The 16,203-nt window shown below is 39.1% G+C and overlaps 1 protein-coding gene, 1 long non-coding RNA gene and 1 other non-coding gene across 8 annotated transcripts in view; 2 read left to right on the top strand and 1 right to left on the bottom strand.

Moving 5' to 3' along the window:
* Dgo (ankyrin repeat domain containing protein 6 diego) overlaps positions 1-16,203 on the bottom strand; it is a 279,288-nt gene that overhangs the window by 49,855 nt on the left and 213,230 nt on the right. The window lies entirely within an intron of this gene.
* Positions 5,911-6,029, top strand: Trnal-caa (transfer RNA leucine (anticodon CAA)). The gene is made up of 2 exons: positions 5,911-5,948; positions 5,985-6,029. It is a non-coding gene; the product is annotated as a tRNA-Leu (tRNA).
* LOC143144569 (uncharacterized) overlaps positions 12,931-16,203 on the top strand; it is an 89,883-nt gene continuing 86,610 nt past the window's right edge. The window contains exon 1 of the long non-coding RNA XR_012991449.1: positions 12,931-13,069. This is a non-coding gene — a long non-coding RNA (uncharacterized LOC143144569). The remainder of the gene's footprint in view (positions 13,070-16,203) is intronic.

Genomic DNA, 16,203 nt, shown 5'->3' with positions numbered 1-16,203 from the left:
CTCCGATAACGAACGTGTCGAACATTGCAAAAGTGTACATCGTTTAATATCGGCGAGTGTATTTGTTATTGATCCCGAGAACGTGAGGTCTTCTATCGGCGATACCGTATCGTAACAACGTAACGAGTGTGTACGAAGAATCGTGGAAAGTCGAGTTCCGGCTCGTTGGTATATTTAATGGACGATTAGATCAGAGTTGGACAATTTTAAGAGACGATCGCGCAAAGTTGCTGGAATCAATTACTGGAACGAACGGTTAACTGTGAGAATTAGTTTTCATCTTCTTTGGTAACGTTGCATTGGAAATATATACTCGGATAAGTTGGAAACTATATATATAGTTTCTCCATTCGTTTATTGCACGAATTTATATTATTATTTGCTATTTGTAATAAATTTACTTTATTATACTATTCGTAAGAATTGATCGAGATGCGTGCTTTCCAACCGATGTTATCCGTTCACGGAAAGTTTAACAGGAGAGAACATTTTATTCGAGCGACGAATGGAAAATACGTATCCAACGAGTGAATAAATCGAGAGAAAAATTTCACGCGTGGCTGGTTCAAGAGATAAATGCAAGCGCATCCGCGTTGCACTTCCGAATAATCGATTCGGAACGATGCAAGCAACGAATAACGAAAATAACGAGCACAGTTTCGCTGGAACGTTAATTCGGATAAAAATCGATTCGATCGATGCTCGTCTTTGTTAAAAGCGACGAACCGAGCGGGGAAAATGTTTTTCCAGTAATGATCGTATAATGGCAACGAGCAAGAAAAGAATTTCCGTCCCGTTGGAAAAGGCATTAGCACGATGTTTAGCGCGATGCTTACGCCGGTATTATATGGACTGTGAAGACCGTGGAATGATAAACAATGATTAAGCGTATAATAACTGTCAGTCCCCGGTGTGGAGCGCAGAAGAGACTTCGTCGAGATCAAGGAAGTGCTAGCACGCACGTGAACTCACGTCGAGTGTCCGATGCATTTGATGCACGCGTGCATTTCGTGCCAGGAGAGCAACGGAGCTCCTTTAGATACTAAAGTCCTGTCCACACACAACGACAGAGGCTCTTTGTTCGCCGCTGGTTGACCCACCGGTGCAGCGGTGAATTAAAAATAACAGAAACGCTTCAATATTGAAAATAAACACCGATCGAAAAGTCGAATAAACATCGTACGTAATTTCGTTTCTTTTTCGTTCAATGTTCATACTTTAACGCTGGAACCGTTTCTCGAAATGGAAGGGGACAAGTAAATAATTAATTGATCGTAGAGTAACATTATCGATTTTTGGAGCTCAAGTGCGATATTATTTATTGGAATAAAACGAAGAGTATCCTCCACTCTATCGTACTTGTGATCTTCGTTCGCTCGTTCGATGAATATTAGACAGACCAATTGGTGTTCAATTTTGAATATTAAAATTAAATACCAATTGGAGCCAATTTTAAAAGAAAAGACTTCGAATTTTATTTTCGAAAAACGTTCTTCGATTCAATTAACTTAAATTTATATTCCATATTTAATAAGTACTTAAACGCGGACCATGAGAGGCTAAACGTATACAAACAAAAAAAAAAGGAAAGAATTATTCTAAAAATTCGTTCGATCCAAGCCACGATTCCAATTCCAGAATATTAATATCGTTTACAAAAAAAAAAAATTATTTTAGAGAGAAGAAAACTATTTTACAAGTTGCGTTCGATCCGAGGCACGATTTAAGTTCCCGGATATTAATATTCTCGAGGTTGATGAATTTAAGCGGGTCGCTTTGGGCCAATCCGGGACTCGGCCGCGTCGCATGCTTTTGATAGAATATTTATGACGCGCGCCGTTGCGCGTGTTGATCTTATCAGAGTAGTGTGAAGCGTCTTTAAGAGAGGCAGAGATAGATAGAAAGGCGGAGAAGAAGTTGGAGTTAATGCAAGCCGGGTCACGACGGCCGACCGGGATCACAAGTTCGTCGTCGTCGCCGTCTTCGTGGTTGCATTAACATTGCTTGCACCGTCATGGTTCACCGTGAAGACATTATCGAGCCGGAGGCTATTACTTTCGATGTCGTTTATTCTCGCATTGTTTCCCGCTGAAGCGGTCTCGGTACGTGTGCTGTATTCGGAGGCGTTAATATTTGTTCGTCGTACGAACGATTTAATAATTGATAATGCCCGTGTACGAATACAACTACGGTGCAATTTGCTGCAATATCGATGCTCGCGAATCGCTATCAATTGGAGCACCGTTTCGGTGAGTCTCTCGTGCGGTTTCCAAATAAAAATTTGCCTTAAATATTCGTATCGTGTATCGGTAACGATTCGTCGATTGTAACGAGTAATCGTAATTATTTTTCAAGTTAGATTTAAATAATTACCAGTCGAATTACGCATACAATGATATTGGAGCACCATTTCGAAGTTCCTCGTGCAATCACGGTTTCAAAATGAAAACTTGCCTTAAATATTCACGATTTGTCGATCGTAACGAGTAATCGTAATTATTTTTCAAGTCACATTTAAATAATTACCAGTCGAATTACGAATACAATGATATTGGAGCACCATTTCGAAGTCCCTCGTGCAATCACGGTTTCAAAATGAAAACTTGCCTTAAATATTCACGATTTGTCGATCGTAACGAGTAATCGTAATTATTTTTCAAGTTACATTTAAATAATTACCAGTCGAATTACGAATACAATGATATTGGAGCACCATTTCGAAGTCCCTCGTGCAATCACGGTTTCAAAATGAAAACTTGCCTTAAATATTCACGATTTGTCGATCGTAACGAGTAATCGTAATTATTTTTCAAGTTACATTTAAATAATTACCAGTCGAATTACGAATACAATGATATTGGAGCACCATTTCGAAGTCCCTCGTGCAATCACGGTTTCAAAATGAAAACTTGCCTTAAATATTCACGATTTGTCGATCGTAACGAGTAATCGTAATTATTTTTCAAGTTACATTTAAATAATTACCAGTCGAATTACGAATACCATGATATTGGAGCAATTGGAGCACCATTTCGAAGTTTCTCGTGCAACCACGGTTTCAAAATGAAAACTTGCTTTATAAGTCTTCTTTTTCCAATTTTGAAATTCGAATGCTTGAATTCGTTAAATTCTCAAGTACTTTCTGGTACACGTAGAACATTAATTGTATTATTTCCTGAAACACAAGAGGCTTTGCGATCAATTCTCGAGTACCGAAGGCACGAATGGGTGGATATCGCGGTTACCATCGATTCTATCGAAAATTTGCACAGGTTCGAAAAGTTTTCATATTTAATTTCGAATAAGTTTGGTCGTATATACTTTCCTCGTAAAAGCAACGCCGGGCGAGATATCGTACGCATTAGCGTCACCCGCGAGATCGATAAAAGAATTTAACACCATCGCGTGCTTTATGCGTACAGATTTCAATACAGAATGGATCAATAAACGAAACTTCCAACGGATCGATAGTGTATTAAAAAAGAATCACCTTAAAACGCTAAACTCTACTAAATAACACTAGATAAATCCGATGGAAACAAACCATCAAAAAAATATAACATCGCACAGACAGCACCGTTGTTGTCGCTGAGCTTCTATTCGACGTAAAAACCACGAGAAGACGACGAAGACGACAAATAAGACAAATAGGAATCTCTCTTCCCCCGCGACTCCCGCGTGATTTTCAGTTTCGCGTTCCATTCGTAAGAAATCCGTAATCGCGAAATGAATCGAGCCAGTATCAACCGGCGAACACTTCCGCCGGACCGGATCGCTCTCTAAAAGAGCGAGTTTCGCTCACGCCACGAAAGAACCATAAAGGAGCACTATTATTTTTTGATCCGCGCGGAAACTAGAAACCAGTTCCCCGAGCGTTCAGTCGGATGCCCCCTCCGCCGCGGTAAACCGATACAGATTTATCTCGAGCGATGCTCCTGCTATTATTCGTATTAACCGGCTGACACTTGGTCCGATAACGAGGTAATTGGCGAACCGCTTGGCGCTGAAGATTAGAATCGTCACTCGAGGTGGAACCTCGTCCCTTGAAATTCACGAATGCTCGTTCCCCGGTGAGAACGAGATTCGCTGGCCAGTGTCCTTTGGACGAGAATTTCCATCGACGTACGCGAAACGTGTCAAAATCGAGGAAGGTTGGTTCACCGCGGGCTCGAGACCCGTAGCGATTAGCCGTAAACACGAATCGAGGTAAATCGAGCAGAAGGTTCTACCGATTTCGAAAATCGATCGTTACGCCGCTGCGTGTCGACACGTTCGAGCCTCGGTTCGCTGTTATCGTTCCAGGACTGGCCTGATAACGAAGCAACGAACACCTGGCAAGTGGCACGGGTAGATCGAACCGGCTGATAATTGGTCAATTGTTGACGATTGTTGAGCCCGAACAGTGAGATTTATCGCGTTGATAACGAAATAATTGACAACCGGTGGGTCCTACTGGCAGAGTTACGGTAGCCTGGCGAGCGCATAATACGACCAAGGGGGAAGAAGGTATACAGATTCCTCCTACCGGATAACGCATCTGCATGCCGGATTAAGGCCGAGGTAGACTCCAGGAACCGCGGACGAAACGTTCTGTGAGGTCGAAACCAGTTCCACCGTATCCGTTTAGACGGATCTAGGCGCACAACAGCATAATGCAGATTCATCTCGGCGTATACTCTTACCAACCCCCTCGTCACCTCACCCCCGAGCATCCCCCCGCTGTACGATAACAACGTAATTGACAAGTGGTTAGATCGTGCAATTACGCGTCATTACACGCGATTTCCTACGGATAGGCGAAAACGCTCCGGTGAATCGACCCGGGGCAACGTTCCTTCGATTCTTTCCTTCGTTCGTTTTTCCAACGATCAAATTGGACCTCGACACGATCGACCCTGATCGTTATTTTATCAGCACTGTTTCCCGATAATTGTGGTGAATTTTACATCGAAAAATTAACCGACCATTGGATATCCCCATGCAATTCGTTTAATGTTTAATTAAGAATGGGTTGTAACCGACGATACTGGAGGTAGTAGAGTTACAGTAATGTGTTATATTGTAGCGTGGTAATAGTTATTGCATTATAGTAACGAAAGAGTAGAGTTTGGTAACTCGACGGATCGTTTTGGTTATTTTCGTTCAAGAGTATCGTATTCGTTAATTATCGTCGCGTCGACATTTATTTTGACCGTTGTTCCAATTTTTCTTTATCAGTGGGCATTGTTGATCATCGAAAGATCGTTATTGTAAATCCATCCGATGCTCGTGGCGAAGATACTTCCTCGTGAAGAACTTTTCGAGTAATATCGATCATTCGTAAGTAAATTGATCACGATAGCCACGATCAAGACACGTGAAAAGTTATCGTAATATTATTTCGTAGGTATATTTTTTAATTATTTTTAAACGTGGGTATCGTAAATCTGAGAAAATAATGTTTGTATAGAGTATTATAGCAATTGTTTTGGATACGATCACGATAGCCACGATCAAGACACGTAAAAAGTTATCGTAATATTATTTCGTAGGTATATTTTTTAATTATTTTTAAACGTGGATATCGTAAATCTGAGAAAAAAAATGTTTTTATAGAGTATTATAGCAATTATTTTGAATAACCATTTCGATCTCTGATTTGCAACTAAAAAATGTGTCAGGTTCTATGTAGAAATGTACCGTACGAGAATAATTACATTTTCCGTGAAAAACGTATATATAATATATGTGTTCTAGTATAAAAACGATTAAAAAATATTTTAATCGGCTCGTTCGAGGAGAATTAGTATCGGTATCGCGTATAATGTAAACGTTTACGTCGAGTAAGTGTCCCTATTAACGACGCTCGTTTTAAAAGCTATATATAGCGCGTCAGTTTTTAACTGCTAATTTCAGCACAGCTAACACAATGTCAGGATGGCCGAGCGGTCTAAGGCGCCAGACTCAAGGCGATGCCTTGCCTGTGTTACAGGCTTCTCTGGGGCTTCTGGTCCTCTCTGAGGGCGTGGGTTCGAATCCCACTTCTGACAAATTTTTTTTTCAAGCTTTTATTCGCACACAACTTTGTCCAATCAAATATCGCGTTACCTTTTCGTTAGAAAATTGCACAATTAGTTTAAAAATACACTAATTTGTCAACAAAAAAAAATATTTATGGAATCTACGAAAGAGACGTCACTTCTGACAAATTTTTTTTTCAAGCTTTCATTCGCACACAACTTTGTCGAATAAAATATCGCGTTACCTTTTCGTTAGAAAATTGCACAATTAATGTAAAAATACACTAATTTGTCAAAAAAAATATTTATGGAATCTACGAAAGAGACGTCACTTCTGACAAATTTTTTTTTCAAGCCTTTTATTCGCACACAACTTTGTCGAATAAAATATCGCGTTACTTTTTCGTTAGAAAATTGCACAATTAGTTTAAAAATACACTAATTTGTCAAAAAAAAAAATATTTATGGAATCTACGAAAGAGACGTCACTTCTGACAAATTTTTTTTTTCAAGCTTTCATTCGCACACAACTTTGTCGAATAAAATATCGCGTTACCTTTTCGTTAGAAAATTGCACAATTAATGTAAAAATACACTAATTTGTCAAAAAAAATATTTATGGAATCTACGAAAGGGACGTCACTTCTGACAAATTATTTTTTTCAATTTTCCATTCCCACGTAAACTTCGTCGATTAAAATATCGCGTTACGTCTTCGCTAGAAAATTGCACGACGAGTAAAAATACACTAATTTGTCAAAGAAAAATATTTACGGAATCTACGAAAGAGATACTACTTCTGACAAATTTTTTTTTTTTTTATTTCACGCATCAACTTTCAACTTTGCCGATCGCATTGAAAAAATATTTATCGAACCTATGAAAGATTTTTACCAAACTTGAATTCTGGAGTTTTTACTTTTTTAAAAGACTACCAAAGGAATAAAATTTGACGAAAGATCGTTTAGGTGTAATACTTTCGATTGCATCAATTTCAATTTTACTAATTCTTCTTAAAGCAAGGAAAGACTAGAGAAAAAAAACAGTTGGAAAAAAATCGCGATACAAAATACGCCAATAAACACTAATAAAGAACAGAAATATTCGTTCGTTTATTTTCCAAAAATATTACCACAAGATCTGTGTATTCTACGAAAAAACAATCGTCTGTTTAAAATCGATACATCGTACTATAATTCTCGCTCGAGAAACTCACTCGCGTTCGGTTTGCTAAAACGTGCACGATTTTCGCAAGACACCGATAACGCGTTTCACTTACGCATTCACCCTTATCAACGTAATTATAGCGAGAGGAGTATCGCGAATAGATGCCATCTTTTATTACGATATCCCGCTGATTTTACGATACACCGACACCGAAAGGGTTAGTTGCACCAAGATGCGTAACAAAGAGTAGGATGTACGTAATGTTTTGTACGGTAGAGTTGTAATAAATTCAGCATACTTGCACAATAACGGTACATACGAGTATTGCCGCGTCAATCTTCTCAACACGCTCGTGGCATAGTAATCTTTCTTTCCGCTTATCGTTTTTATCGTCGCGACCCCGACTGCGTAAGTGCTTACAGTAGTTCGTATAAAAGGCGCGGGAATTAGACGAGAAATATCACTCGATGTTCCATGGTGTAGTCCACGTTCAACGTGCGAATACAGAGGCAGAGCTCGTGCGAATTGTCGTTTAAAATGTCAGAACTTGCTCGCGATAAGGGAGCAATCCGTTATCGGGGAACGCGCGGACACCTTCGTTGGAAAATTAGACGTGTTGTCCGCAGCGAACGAAAGCAACGTCTCTTCTACGAAACGGGTATAGAAAGAAAAAGAAAAGGAACGTTTTATCCGGTTGTTCATTTTGCTGTCTCTAAGTCCGCTTTCGCTGAGGTCGTCGAGACTGGTTTGCTCGGAAATTTTCATTCGTTAAAATCTCTGCCCCGTAAGAGCTTGGCAACAAGATGGCGACCATTCGCCTTACTTACTCACGAGCGGAAGAAAATTCCCGAGGATATTTTGTTTCTCATTTTTCGATACGTTTACAGCGATAGCGATGTCTACTCGGTATTACACGTACTCGATATCGCGAACTGATACCACGCCAAAGGACCGAGCGAAAACTTCGTTGCTCTTTTACCAACGGGGAACGTCACCTTTCCGATTTCAAGAATTCAATACTTTTTTCCACTCTTTTAATTCAACTTTCTCGTTGCACAGATTTCGACAATTCTTCAACGGTTTTTGACAATGCTTCGAAAACTCTAGATTTCTCCAGCAAAGTTCTAATCTTATTTTCGAATGGTTTCTTATCGAAGTGATATTTTTAGAAAATTTAACGATTTGTGTTTTATTCGTATCGAAAATTCAACGAGACAATATTGCGCGATGTACTTTTAATACAATCGGAAAGAATTCGTAAAAATTTGCATTTCTTTCGATTCGAAAGATGGTGATGTACCTTGAGTATTTTGGTATCGAATTGATGGAATATTTACGTTCAATATTTATCGATAACGCTTCCATACTCTTTGATAAACCTCGTGTGTGGTAATGTTCGTTAAAAGGGATAAGAATTCCAACCGATGAACATCTTTTTCAACTTTTTTTCGATTTCGAACAGTAGATGGACACACCTTTTTCAACTTTTCTTCGATTTCGAACAGTAAATGAAACATTTTTTTCAACTTCTTTTCGATTTCGAACAGTAGATGGACACATCTTTTTCAACTTCTTTTCAATTTTGAACAGTAGATGGACACATCTTTTTCAACTTCTTTTCGATTTCGAACAGTAGATGAAACATTTTTTTCAACTTCTTTTCGATTTCGAACAGTAGATGGACACACATTTTTCAACTTTTCTTCGATTTCGAACAGTAAATGAAACATTTTTTTGAACTTCTTTTCGATTTCGAACAGTAGATAGACACACCTTTTTCAACTTCTTTTCTATTTCGAACAGTAAATGAAACATTTTTTTGAACTTCTTTTCGATTTCGAACAGTAGATAGACACGTCTTTTTCAACATCTTTGCGATTTCGAACGGTAGATGGAATATTTGTTCAGCGAAATTCGTATTTATTTTTAGCATTTTCACGGTTTTCGTTGGAACTCCGATCTGGTTACCCAGCGTAACACGGCGAATCGAGTCATTAAGTCTCTTCGAACGATACTCAGGGACGAGCACGACCGGTGTACATTTCCTTGGGATTCCATGATGCTACCCCTGATTCAGGCGTAAAGTAATTTATCGCGGGTTCTAAGAGGCCGCCGATTTACGAGTAAAAAGAGAATCGACGTCAGAAGTTGCCAGCAGCTTTGCCATTATCTCGCGGACGTTGCAAGACTGGCGCGGCGAGCCCGCAGGATTTCCAGTCTGATAAGTGGTTATCGTCTTTGAAAATGATCCCGGTTTGAATATAGATTCTCCCGCGCGCCGTAACACGGATAATATGTTCAGAATGTCCGTAGCAACAGTAGGCGTGGGCCAATAAATTCGACAATGCGAGGTATTCCAACTCGCGTAATTCGGATAAACGATTCTTCGAAAACTTACGCGATATCGGATTAAATATTTCGCAGACCGAGACGAGAACAAATTTTAACATACACTGAGAAATTTCTACTCCGAAGCTACGTAGATATTTTTCGCTCGAAATAATTAGTCTCTCGGTTGAATTTTGTTCCGCATCTGAATATCTATATTAGAATTTTTCAATTTTCCATTCAAAATAATAATCTTTCCCTCGAATTTTCTTCTACACATAAACACGTATATTACAATTTTCTACTTTCCATTGGAAATAATAAACTTTAGTTTCAATTTTCTTCTATACCTAAATACCTACTTTTGCGAATAATATTTTTTTATTATTTCTTTCAGACGTTTTTTCCAATTTTCTTTTCCAAAATATTTTTTTTTTTAATACACACACTTGCGCTTGAAATTTGTCAGCGTGTTTTTTTCGTCGTGTGATCCACTGGGTCGTAAGAAGCTAGAAATTGATTCATTATAATTTTCACGACACGAGTACATTTAACGACAACTGTATTTAAGAGACGCGTGATGTACGATTAGGAGTTAACTAGTATGCAATTACCTAACGTTTTATCGGGCGTTTAAATCGCTTGGGATGAATTTCAAACTACGATTACAAATTACTTTTCCCTTTTCGGTCGATACAAGTACATCGATGACATACGGGGAAAAATGAATTCGCGTTAAGAATTCCGATTCGTCGCCAGCGATCAAGGCGCGGCTCGTTTCCTTTCCGTATGAATAATTCCGCGAAGATATGCGGAAAGAGTGAAATGTATCATTGTCATACCGTGTGCGTTGCAAAAAGAAATGTGACGCGGGCAAAATTAAGTTCTGCGCCGCAACCACGGAAGTGCGCTCCAACGTTCAATTAACTGTCCACAGGAAATGACGCATCTCCTGGCAAAAACCTGTGACTTCGATCTTTTCCATGTAGGTACGTGTACGCGAAGTTGTCCAGTGACGCTTTTCAATCGAATTTCGATCAAAGAAATCGCTCAAATTTCATTTCGTATCTCCCGACATTCTTTGGGGAGAAAATAACGATTCTCAATTGCACTTAAAAATTTCAAACGAGTTTCAAACGACCCTATCGCAGCAATAACGAAACCAACGAAGACGAGTTAACGTCCTTCGTTATCGTTTCGATATTTAATTTAATCGCTCGTCGAACTTTTGTAATTCTAACTCAATGTTTATACTGCTATAAATCACTTTGAGTCGCGATAAATCCAGTTTATTAATTTCTAACTACTCGAATGATAAATTATCCGATCTACGAGTTAACACGTTGAATGTTATAGTACTAGTGATTGACGCTAGGAACTCTCTGTAAGCGTTTATGCGAGAAACGAGCCGTAAATCTTGCAAACTTTTTGAATAATTTTACCATCTTTAGCGATACGGAAATAACAAGTTTACGTCAGAGTTTGGGGAAATCTTGAGAAAAGTCTTGAATCGAAAATCTTCATTTTACTTTCGAATCGATCCAACCAAATATCTTAAAATTACCTACCGTCGAGAGACAGATTACAATTATAATAAAAGTAGCGATAAAAGAAACAAATGCGATTTTGTTTCGAAAAACGAAACAAGAGAATTGTTCGGGACGATTTAAATTTGTCACAAATATGATAAAAATAATTCCTTACCGTCAAGAGACAGATCGTTGTTACAATAACGTGAGCGATACCAAAAAAAAGAAGAAGAAGAGTAAATTTCAAATTTTCAAATTTTCATCCTCGTTGATTTATCGATGCTTCTTGGACGAGAAGACGACGAACAAAGACAAGCGGAAGGAGCTGTTCGCGCGTTAGTATTTGTACCTCGTCGAAATCTATCGGTGAATATCGTTGAGTAGCTGACTTCAATTAGCGGTGCGATTATTTGCAATAAAATAAGCACGAGTGGATATAGATGGATACGTATTGCGATATTAAAGAGACGAGAGAGTTTGTTCACCTCTCTCGCGTCTCGTGTAACACCACGGCCGGCTACAGTCGACCGACGAACGCGTAACAGCTTTTGCATACACCGCGCGGCTGCATTCTAGTTGCAGCCCGAAGCTGCAGATTCGCTCATCCGTTTGATCGCGAAGCACCGAGATCTCGACATTCCACGTCGGTCACGGTGCAGGAAGATATTTTTTTTACACTTCCTTGTGGTGTAAATTTACGCAAAAGCGTTGCCCGTACACCTTCACGGACGTTGGAGGAATCGAGGGAACGAAAACGTCTAGGCTGCCGGAGGAGAAATTTCACCGAAACGATTCGAACGGAATGATTCGGACATTTTTTTTCTTTTTCAACTCGGTACCATTGGAACCGAATGAATAAATACTGGAAGCTTTGTAGAATTTTAGAGTAGTAAGAAACTATATATTCTTTAACGGTAACTCAACTTTGTTGTCTCGCTGATCGTCGAAATTTGTAAAGGAGGATATAGTCGCAATGTAGAGCGAGACGTAGCGTTTAAATAGACTAATAATTATTTTCTGAAAGTAGAATTTTTCTCAAATTCGAACATCTATATCTGAACGCTTCTCGAAGGATTTTTTCTAGTTTTGAAACTCCTCGATTTTACTGTCTAAGACAGCGACTATTCTTCGATAAATTATTACCGTTAACAATGGAAGAATATTATCCTTAAACGATGAACAACTTCCGAGTATAGAGAAGTCACAGAAGTATAGAATAGAAATGAATTCTTTCGCAATTGTACAAACAGGTGTGATTTTATAACAGTGGGGATGAATAGAAAAATTTGAAAAAAAAATGAAAACATGGTCTTGTTTATCCTCTTTACGGAGGAATTTTTCCAAACCTCTGAAATTACCTTTTTATTCGCTTTGAAATTGATCGTACGAAAATTGTTCCAGCACTGTACCGAAGGATCGTTTCTTTCTGTAATTCTTTCAAACAAATGCGATTTTTTTACAATGAGAACGAATAGAAAATTGTAATAAAAAATGAGAACACGGTCCCGTTTACCCTCTTTCCGGAGGAACTTTCCAAAATCGAATCGCTTTGAATATGGTCGTACGAAAATTGTTCGAACGTAACGCTACATCGAAGACTCGGTTGTACGCCATTATTGTCACTCGGACGATCATATTTGCCACTTAGTGTTTACAATCGTGGCAAGGTCTCTGCAAAAAAAATCCCCGGTAATCGTCAACGATAGAGGATCCTTATACCGCGGTTGGTGGATACCGAGAACTCGTTGTTTGTAAATGGCATTAATTATTGGAAAAGATTTCTCGGTCGCTAGCCGCGTTCCGAGTCACCACACACGTGTTCCATTGGTAGACGTACTCGGCCCATACCAAGGGTGGGAGATTCCTTGGCCTCTTGGTTTCTATTCCTCAGTATTGTAATTACGGTCGAAACTTGTGCACGTGTTCATTCCAGCCGTGGAAGTTTCGAATAGTGCGAACCCGATCCTTTCGCGAAACACAAGCAACACGAGGACATTAGACCTGTTACGGAAACATTACAAACGATGTGTCTAAACCTTGATACGGGTGAGTACATACGCAATAGTTATCGATTAAGGTGTAATCGTTTGTCTAATGGTTCTGGAATTTCGAACGCTCCGGAAGGAGAGCAAAATGAAACTTCTAACGGTCGCCTCGCGCCAACTGGAAGTAAGTTTCAGATAATGATGTCGATTCCGTTGAGAGTACAGTTGTAAATGGGGCAAAATGTTGCCATAAATCCTACGGTTGTCGAGTCACTAAATCGTTATTATGAAAGAACGGTACGGTGGAACGTTTCTGCTTGAAATTCAATTCACTTGGGGGACACCTGTTTCATCGATTGCGGGCAATTTTCATTTTGCTTTGTTTCGCGACTCTATGGCTCAGAATTTAGAGGTAGACATTCGTTTTGCGAACAGAGTACCATCTGTTTCTTCCACGTCGGTGGATAGAAAATATTGTCTACCTTTTCTAGGTAGCGAACAAGGTGGAATGTTAAAATTGTTGGCAACGAAACGGCTGTACAATCGAGAATAAATAATTTTTACCAGTTGTCGAACTTCGAGGGCTTCATTTTCTTCACCTCTCTGAGTAACTATGGGATACAGGGAAGATGAGTGCACCGGAGATACTGTTTACCTATCTAAACTCAAAAATATTCGTGCAGAAAACAACTAACGTAGTATAACGAATAGTAAGTTTGATAGTAAGTAGGATAATAGTAAAAATGATAATATTGTGTATCTTTCATCCGCCTTGCGATATTTGCTCCTGCAATTTGAAAATTTTCGTTCGTGTCGCGTGGTGCTTAGTCCCCCGATATTTGTAGTAACGATACTAAATAATAATAACTCGTTCCACGTGAATGGAATTCGTCCGGAGAATCTCCCACGCGATATTTGTCCCTACAATTTGTAACTCGTTGTAACTCGACGATACTAATAACACTAAATAACCATAATCTATCCTACATACATAGAATTCGTTTGTAGAATCTCTCATCTCGCGATACTTGTCGATGCAATTCGTAAACTCGTTTGTATAGCATTCTTCTTCGTCTTTTAATTCTTACAGTTCAATATTAACAACGCTAAATAACAATAACTCGTTCCATATATATAGGTTTTATTTTTATTACCTTCCTCCAACTTCCATATCTTTGGATTCTAATTTTTAACAAGAAAACGATTCGACAATTCGAGAAATTCACCGGTAGAATCTTTCATCTTGCTATATTTGCCACACAGTTCGCAAACTCGTTCGTATTCGCGCGAGACGTTACAACCTTGAACCTTTGAACGTTCCGTATCTCTAGATCCCAATTTTAAACGCGAGAACGACTCAACAATTCGAGAAATTCACCAGTAGAATCTTCCCTCTTGCTATATTCGTTCACGCAGTTCGCAAACTCATTCGTATTCACCTTGAACCTTTGAACGTTCTATATTTCTAAACTTGACAATTCGAGAAATTCACCAGTAGAATCTTCCTTCTCGCTATATTCGTTCACGCAGTTCGCAAACTCATTCGTATTCACCTTGAACCTTTGAACGTTCTATATTTCTAAATTCCAATTTTAAACGCGAGAACGACTCGACAATTCGAGAAATTCACCCGTAGAATCTTTCAGCTTGCTATATTTGTCACACAGTTCGCAAACTTGTGAAATTACAACCTTGAACCTTTGAACGTTCCGTATCTCTAGATCCCAATTTTAAACGCGAGAACGACTCAACAATTCGAGAAATTCACCAGTAAAATCTTCCCTCTTATTATCTTTGTTTATGCAGTTCGTAAACTCATTCGTATTCACCTTGAACCTTTGAACATTCCATATTTTTAAATTCCAATTTTAAACGCGAAAACGACTTCACAATTCGAGAAATTCACCCGTAGAATCTTTCATCTTGCTATATTTGTCACACAGTTCGCAAACTTGTGAAGTTACAACCTTGAACCTTTGAACGTTCCGTATCTCTAGATCCCAATTTTAAACGCGAGAAGGACTCGACAATTCGAGAAATTTACCAGTAGAATCCTCCGTCTTGCTATATTTGTTTATGCAGTTCGTAAACTCATTCGTATTCACCTTGAACCTTTGAACGTTCCATATTTCTAAATTCCAATTTTAAACGCGAAAACGACTTCACAATTCGAGAAATTCACCCGTAGAATCTTTCAGCTTGCTATATTTGTCACACAGTTCGCAAACTTGTGAAGTTACAACCTTGAACCTTTGAACGTTCCGTATCTCTAGATCCCAATTTTAAACGCGAGAAGGACTCGACAATTCGAGAAATTTACCAGTAGAATCCTCCGTCTTGCTATATTTGTTTATGCAGTTCGTAAACTCATTCGTATTCACCTTGAACCTTTGAACGTTCCATATTTCTAAATTCCAATTTTAAACGCGAAAACGACTTCACAATTCGAGAAATTCACCCGTAGAATCTTTCAGCTTGCTATATTTGTCACACAGTTCGCAAACTTGTGAAGTTACAACCTTGAACCTTTGAAAGTTCCGTATCTCTAGATCCCAATTTTAAACGCGAGAACGGCTGGACAATTCGAGAAATTCACCAGTAGAATCCTCCGTCTTGCTATATTTGTTTATGCAGTTCGTAAACTCATTCGTATTCACCTTGAACCTTTGAACGTTCCATATTTCTAAATTCCAATTTTAAACGCGAGAACGACTCGACAATTCGAGAAATTCACCCGTAGAATCTTTCAGCTTGCTATATTTGTCACACAGTTCGCAAACTCGTGAAGTTACAACCTTGAACCTTTGAACGTTCCGTATCTCTAGATCCCAATTTCAAACGCGAGAACGACTCGACAATTCGAGAAATTCACCAGTAGAATCCTCCGTCTCGCTATATTCGTTCACGCAGTTCGCAAACTCGTTCCTATCCGCGCGAGACGTTACACACTTCAACCTTTGAACGTACCGTACCGGTGCACAAATGTCAAGGGACACGAAAATGTTAACGAAGTTGACGCGGCTCTAAAGATCGTGGAACACGCTTTTCCCATATAAAGCCCGCGGAGAAATCTGGGCCACCGCGGCGTAAAATAACACCGTGTCACGGAGACAAACGTGAAATACGTGTCAGCTTTAATTGGATAAAAGTACAACCGCGAGTTTGCGGTATCGAGTATCGACGCGGTTAGACACA

The sequence above is a fragment of the Ptiloglossa arizonensis genome, chromosome 3 (assembly GCF_051014685.1).
Source record: "Ptiloglossa arizonensis isolate GNS036 chromosome 3, iyPtiAriz1_principal, whole genome shotgun sequence".
Taxonomy (NCBI): Eukaryota; Metazoa; Arthropoda; class Insecta; order Hymenoptera; family Colletidae; genus Ptiloglossa; species Ptiloglossa arizonensis.
The sequence above is the reverse complement of the archived record's forward strand: the minus strand, read 5'-3'. Positions and strand labels throughout refer to the sequence as shown.